Source organism: Rattus norvegicus, unplaced genomic scaffold (assembly GCF_021556685.1).
Source record: "Rattus norvegicus strain SHRSP/BbbUtx unplaced genomic scaffold, alternate assembly SHRSP_T2T unassigned-0000181, whole genome shotgun sequence".
Taxonomy (NCBI): domain Eukaryota; kingdom Metazoa; phylum Chordata; class Mammalia; order Rodentia; family Muridae; genus Rattus; species Rattus norvegicus.
In genome coordinates this window covers 7,119-15,000 of record NW_028238898.1, presented here as the reverse complement: position 1 = coordinate 15,000, position 7,882 = coordinate 7,119, and the positions used below count along the sequence as shown (strand labels likewise).

The 7,882-nt window shown below is 46.3% G+C and overlaps 1 long non-coding RNA gene across 1 annotated transcript in view; it reads left to right on the top strand.

Annotated features, from left to right (window-relative positions):
- LOC147997356 (uncharacterized) overlaps positions 1-79 on the top strand; it is an 18,288-nt gene extending 18,209 nt beyond the window's left edge. The window contains exon 3 of the long non-coding RNA XR_015647943.1: positions 1-79. This exon is cut by the window's left edge and continues 5 nt beyond it. This is a non-coding gene — a long non-coding RNA (uncharacterized LOC147997356).
- Positions 80-7,882: the final 7,803 nt, after the last annotated feature.

Genomic DNA, 7,882 nt, shown 5'->3' with positions numbered 1-7,882 from the left:
TGACCAGACTGCCTTGGGGTAATCAGAAAGGAGGCCAGAAGCAGTCTTTTTTCTGACGCACTGAGACTACATACCAGCAGATTTGGAGGAAAAGATATCCCTCTCTCCCTCCCTCCCTCCCTCCCTCCCTCCCTCCCTCCCTCCCTCCCTCCCTCCCTCCTTGACCCATTTTCCCTCTTTCCCGATACACTCAATAAATTTAAAGTAAATCAATGAATCAAGTCTCTAGTAATTTATTTGTTGGGATTTATTTGTTGGAAATTATCCCTCCACACCTTCGCCCCTCCCCCCACCACTCGAGGATGTCTCCCTCGGGGGGGGGGGCGGGGGGGTTGGGTGGACTCGTGTAGGCATACCTCTCCTCCCTTGGCTTTCCGGTCCACTTCGCTCCAGCATACCTAACTCTTTGGAAATGGTAATAGAGTTCATGACACACCCTCACAGAGAGAGGAAGAGTCCGATCGTTCACTGATTCGCTCTCAGCCAGCCTCGCCCTGACAGCTCAGGCATGTCTAAATCCGAATGTGGGCAATATTTACATGACTTGACTTGGTGCTTCTAACTTTTTCTCTCTCTTTTTTTTTTTCTTCTTTAGTATTTTTTTCTTTACCCTACAAACAGCACACTGCAGCTGTCTTCGGACACACAGCAGATCGATCCCATAACAGAGGGTTGTGAGCCACCATGGGAATAGAACTCAGGACCTCTGGAAGAACACAGTCAGAACTCTTAACTGCTGACTCCATTATTTCCGATTAATGTTTAATGTTTATTTTATTTTATTTTATTTTATTTTATTTTATTTTCGGAGCTGGGGACCGAACCCAGGGCCTTGTGCTTCCTAGGCAAGCGCTCTACCACTGAGCTAAATCCCCAACCCCAATGTTTAATGTTTAAATAAATAAACCTTGTAAAGAAATTAAGCATCTTAAAACCATAGGCATGTGCATCCCCTCCTCATTCGTTCATTCCCTCGCTCATTCATTCATTCATTCAGACAGACAGACAGACAGACAGACAGACAGACAGACAGACAGACAGACAGCAACCAAAGTCTAGCCTTTAACAAAGCAAGAAAGCATACCCTGCGGGACGCACAGATGAATTCCTGAGGCTTACCCTGCAGAGCTTACATGAGGCTTAGTAAAGGACTGACCTGTCAACAGCTACCTACATACGTTGAAAAGTCTACCTGGTATTGACGGATGATGACAAACTGTATGTGTGATACAAAACTGTATGTGTGGTTCCCCTTATAACTCATCTCGAAGAGCCCAGCTGTTGGGGCTCGTTCTTTTGGGGGGAAATGGAGGCTTTTCATCTTTCCCAAAGCTCCTCCTAGATCCTTTCTGTCCATCTGTCCATCCGTCCGTCCGTCCGTCTGTCCGTCCGTCCGTCCATCAAATTCTACCCTAGGCCTGCCCTTAGGTTGGTGGTCGTCCATTGAGTGCTAGTGACTTCTGACTTGTCTCTGTCTTCCCCTCTGAGAACTGTATTTAGATCTGATGCAGGCACGCAGGCAGGCAGGCAGGCAGGCAGGCAGGCAGGCAGGCAGGCAGGCAGGCAGGCCCTCCCTCGTTTTGAAACAGACAGACAGACAGACAGACAGACCAAAGGGTCAATGACTGACTGCACTTAAAGGGGCTGTTGACTCCTCTTTGGAGTTACCGCTGTTTAAAACTTGCTTGATAAAATAAAGTCATCGAATCCAAACTACGCAAAGGGGACACTATAACAAATTACGACTGCTTGTGTATATAGAAAACAGGGTTTTTTCTTTCCCTTATTCCATTATGTATGTTTGCTTTTCTTCAAGAATAAAACCGGCTAGGTGGTGCCTCGGAGACTTTATTTTTTTTTCCCCCCAGGAGTCCCTTCGGGCCCTGCCAGCGGGAGCCTGGACCTCTGAGGCCAGAGAGGGTGTGCTGTATCCCCGGCTCGCTCCCTCCCTCCTGGGATCAATCTAAAAAATGGACAGTTTTGGACACAAGCTTAAGTAATGTTCAGCTCATTCATGCAAGAGAGGTGTAGGAAGGACAACACCCCCACCCCCACCCCCACCCCCACCCCTACCCCCACCCGACCAAATAATACCCTAACCAATAAAAACTAGCTCCTTACTCCTCCGCCTGAGGATTTCTGCGGTCTCATGGTTTGTTCTTGGTTGTTGTTGTTGTTGTTGTTGTTGTTTTGTTTTGTTTTGTTTTGTTTTGTGTTTTTCAGACTTTAAGACAAATGTAGGGGTTGGGGATTTAGCTCAGTGGTAGACCGCTTGCCTAGGAAGCACAAGGCCCCGGGTTCGGTCCTCAGCTCCGAAGAAAAAGGAAGAAAAAAACAAAAACAATAAGACAAATGCTTGTTGTGATTCTCATTTCATTTCAAGGCTGCTATTCTCTAAATCAGAAGGACTCCCTTACAATTCTTCATGGGTAAACTTGCTTTACATCCCTGACATCAACAACAAAAAGAATTCAGAAAGTGGTGATGGACCAATCTGTTTGGGTGTTTCTTGCCTGCTTGACCTTGACTCGCACAAGAGAGCATAGAGAATAAAATAAAGTAGGTGGATGGAGAGATGGCACCGTCGTTAAGAGCACTGATTGCTCTTACAGCGGTCCTGAGTTCAATACCCAGCCAACACATGGCGGCTTGCAACCATCTGTAATTGTCAATCATGCCCTCTTCTGGGGTGTCTGAAGACACCTACAGGGTACTCGAATAGACATAAAACAAACAAACAAACAAACAAACAAACAAATCTTTAACAATTAAAAACAAAAAGAATAAAATAAAGCGAAGGACCCGCCTTGGAGACCTGCCCGGTATTGCTCCAGAGTCTACTTTTTAAAACACAGAGATAGGGGTTGGGGTTTTAGCTCAGTGGTAGAGTCCTTGCCTAGCAAGCTCAAGGACCTGGGTTCAGTCCTCAGCTCTGGGGGAAGAAAAAAAATACACACACACACACACACACACACACACACACACACACACACACACACACATATAGATAGATAGATAGAGAGAGAGAGAGAGAGAGAGAGAGAGAGAGAGAGTTTGACAGCAATAAAAAACAAAACAAAACCACTTTAAAATACAGAGATGTAAGGATACTCAGAGGGCTCAGAGGAAGCAACCAAGTGTTTGTTATATGGGTGCCAACAATATGGTTCATCTCTTCTTCTCTTCCACGTGGCATGGTGGCCAAGGTGGTGGGGAAACCACACAGTGAAAGGAATTGAACTACAGCACACAAGCAAGTCTCCCTCCCAGACATGAATAAAACTGAAATTAGGCTAAATGTACAATGAAAGGAAGCCAGGTGTTCGTGCATGTCTTTATTTCCATCATTCAAGAGGCAGAGGTGTTTAGAACTGTGTCTCTGTGAGATAGAGGAAGGCAGGCAGGCAGGCAGGCAGGCAGGCAGGCAGGCAGGCAGGCAGGCAGGCAGGCCTGATCTAGGTACTGATTTCCAGGTCTATGTGCAGACACCCCTGACTCAAATAAAGGAGTGAAAAGGAAAAAAAAAATACAATTCACCTGGAAGGGTCAGCCAGCCATCAGATGCAGTGAACTAGAAAATTGGGATTCTCAACTGAGGCCTGTTCCCTCCCTCCCTCCCTCCCTCCCTCCCTCCCTCCCTCCCTCCCTCCCTCCCTCCCTTCCTTCCTTCCTTCCTGGCTTACAGACAGCCAGGTCCAAGCCCAAAAGAGTCCAGCAAGGAGCTTAGAGACTATGAGAGAGTGCACAGGTGTTCTAGGGAGGAATCAGCTCACCACCCAGCATCCCCATTTGGGTTCTTGTGCAATCGACACAGGGAGATTGACAATCTGGAATTTAGTGAGAAATCAAACAAGGGACACAGAATGCAAAATATTTATTTACACAGCAAGTGGGTCAGTTGGATTAGCAAGCTAGGACACCCACCCCCGACCCCATCCCAGCCCCCTACCACTGCCGGGTCTCCCTTCCTTGTTATCCCTTTCTCATGCCTCCCTCAATATGGGCACACAGGACCAGGAACATGTTTCTCTCAAAAACGCGTTTTCTGCTGTGAACTCAGTCTGGCAGAGAGTGAGTGGGTGAAGGATCCCTAAAGACCAGAGGGTTTATTAGAGGAAGGCTACCTCACAGTGTTCTTCACACCAGGAACAACAACAACAACAACAACAACAACAACAACAACAACAACAGCAGCAGCAACAGCAACAGCAACAGCAACAGCAACAGCAACAGCAACAGCAACAGCAACAATGAATCAACAAATGGTGGACAGGAGATGAGCAGGGATGCTGGGGGGATGGGAGGGAGGGTAGGGCTGGTGAATCTGCACCTCCCTGAAGGTCTGCCTGTGAAATACTGGTTGATATATGCCTAGTTGAGGACAATATTCCCCTCTCCTGTGGTTTTCAATGGGAGATGACTTCATTGCCAGAGACTATGGAATTGTTTCCATTTTCCCCTTCAAGAACTGTGTTTAGATCTGTTACAGACAGGCTCTGGGTTTTGAAACAAACAAACAAACAAACACACACACACACACACACACACACACACACACACAACGAGAGAGAGAGAGAGAGAGAGAGAGAGAGAGAGAGAGAATAGAGAAAAACAGAGACAGACACAAGAGAATTTGATCTCTCTCTCTCTCTCTCTCTCTCTCTCTCTCTCTCTCTCTCTCTCTCTCTTTCTCTCCCCCTCCCCCTTCCCCTAGTTTCTCAGACTGGGTTTCTCTGTATTCGTCTGTAGGGCGGGAAGGACTGAAACTCTCAGATTCACCTTTCTCTGCCTCCCTAGTGCTGCTTTGATGGTAGTTTGGGGAGATTGGGATAGGAAGTAAAAAAGCTTGAGTGCTGATATCAAAGCCTCCCCTCCCCCCCACATGCATGCATGCACACACACACACACACACACACACACCCCTACCTGTCTCCTTCACACAGTTATTAAAAACTTTTTAACTGTGATCTAGAAAGTGTCTAGATCATAGCTTCAGAGTCAGCACATCCTCTCCATACAGAAGACACTGACTGACTGACTGACTGACTGACTGACTGACTGACTGACGGACGGACGGACACACACACACACACACACACACACACACACACACACACACACAAATACATATTTATATATTTAAAATGATGCTTAAAAAAAACCCGTCTTCCTCTATAACGGAGGTTTAAAGGGAATCTGGCTGACAGCACGTTTTTGTGGTGTTTTAATTCCTTTTTTTTTTTTTAACCAAATAGGAGGGAGATCTGTTGTCCCTTTTATTAAAAGCCAAAGTATTAAGTGGCGAGCCGATGTTTCAACTTTCACCATTCTGTTCCTTTCACCAAAAAGAGGGGGTTCTTTGGCTTTTCCTTTCCTTTTTGAAACAAAACGAAAGGAGGAGCTCGACCAGTTGGCCTAGCTTCCCTGTTCCTTTTCCCTCTTCCATGGTATGCTCGATGAAATAAAGTAAACAAATGAAGTTTCTAGTTATGTATTTGTTTGGGAGACCCGAACTATCTCTCAAGAGAGAGTTGCGGGTGTTGGGGATTTAGCTCAGTGGTAGAGCGCTTGCCTAGCAAGCGCAAGGCCCTGGGTTCGGTCCCCAGCTACGGAAAAAGAAAAAAAAAAGAAAAAAAAAAGAAAGAAAGAAAGAAAGAAAGAAAGAAAGAGAGAAAAGAAAAAAAGAAAAGGAAAAAAAAAAGAGAGAGTTGCATCTCCCCGCCGCCCCCCCCCCCACACAAGGCCTCCTCCCTGTATGTGGGGGGAGGGGGAGGGGTGGACAGGAGCTAGCTGAGAGGGGGTGGGGTGGGGCGGGGCTGGAGAATATGCAGGTCCCTGAAGGTCAGTCGGGGAAGTACTGCTGCTGCCCTAGCACGCTTCAGTGCCTCTTTAGAGTTTAGAGTTTTCTAAAGTTTTCTGCCTGAAATCAGCGAGTGATGATTTCACTGTGAAATGATGTCTGATCATCGCTCTCGCTGTCCTGTCAGGGCTCCGGCTCCTGGCAAAAGTCTGACTGAAGGAAACCTTAGTTAGACTCACACCCAGCTGTTTGGAAATGGTAATGGAGTTGATAGCACACCCTGGGGGAAAGAGGCAGACTCCCTTTTTGCTCACTCTCAATTCCCAGCCTCGCCCTGCCAGCTCGGGGATTTCTAAGTAAGGGTGAATCTGGACCATATATGTACAGGGTTTGGCGTTTCTGATTCATGTTTAATGTTTAGTTAAATAAAGCTTGTCAAGGGCTGGAGAGATGGCTCCGAGGTTAAGAGCACTCACCGCTCTGCTCTTCCAGAGGTCCTGAGTTCGATTCCACAGAAACCACATGGTGGCTCACAACCCTCTGCAAAGGGATATCCCATGCACTCTACTGCCCTGTGTATGTGAAAAGGGCTTTAGTGTACTCAATGTAAGTGAAAATAAATAAGTAAACCTTTAAAAGAATGAAACAAAATGAAGCTTGCAAAGAAATTGAGCATCTTAAAATGCCAGGCACGTTTATCCGCTCCTTTTATTTTATTTCGTGTGTGGATCACATAACCACAGAGGTGGTTCCCCTTTCCTTAACCTCGACAGCCCAACTGGGACAGAAGTGCAAACTATCATCTACCTATCTGGGAGTGGAGTGGTTGGATACAGGGAGATGGAGCATTTGCAGTTAGTAAAGTTCTGATGTCGGTTTTTATTTCCTTTCATTTTTGGATAGATATCGGGAGCCTTTTTTTTTTTAAGTTCAAATTTTGTTTTCTGTGCAACATTCTGATCATAGTTTCCCATCGCAAAGCTCTTTCCAGATCCTTCCTCCCCATCCACCACCCCGTACTAACCCAGGCCTGCCTTTAGATGTGGTTGATGCATACCCAGGTGAGTCTCCATTGGAGAAAGGACGATATTCCCATCTCCTATGACTGTCAATGGCCGATGACCTAAATGCCAGTGACTTCGGACTTGACTCCATTTTCCCCTCTGAGAACTGGGTTTGGATCTGTTGAACGCAGGCAGGCCCTCGGTTTTGAAACAAACAAACAAACAAACAAACAAACAAACAAGCAAACACACCAAAAAATATTTAAAGCAGGCAACAACTGCCTGCACGCCAAGAGACTGTTGACTCCTCTTTGGAGATAGTACGATGTGAAACTTGCTTAATACAGTAGAGTCCACACAACACAAAGGGAACACTTTAACAAATTATGAAGGAGAGAGGGGGGGGGTATGTTTATCTACCTCCTCTTGTTTCTCAGACTAGAGATTTCATCTTCCTCTGTCTCTCGAGTGCTGGTGGCTTTGCTGCTGGTTTGGGGGGGGGGGTTGGGATAGGGATAGGAAGAGAAAAGGCTTGAGTGCTGATTTTAAAGCTCTCTCTCTCTCTAAAGCTCTCTCTCTCTAAAGCTCTCTCTCTCTCTCCCCCCCTCCTTCTCTCTCTCTTTACACACACACACACACACACACACACACACACACACACACACACACACACACACACACACACTGGAGAGGAAGACAGGAAGACCTATCTAGATGCAACGTGAAGAAGGCCTATGTCAGATGAGTTAATGGCTAGGGAACTGTTAGCTGGCTAGTCTGCCATTTTGTTGCAGTTGCTAGTATTATAAGGACACTTTCTCATTGGTTGTTTCTGCTGTTGCTGCCAGAATTCATTACATATTCTGTTAGGCTCTTCTGTGTGATAACACACTCAGAAACCGAACACTGTAGGAGTCAGTCTAACTGCTTTCTTTGTTGTCTAGTTACCCGCAATAATCTTGGACCTGAACTGAACACCCAGCAGCACTTCCCGCACCCACCCATGTATAAGCTTTTATAACCTGGACCACCAACACTAGAGCGACAGGGCAGACAGAGACTATTTGGAACCGGACTT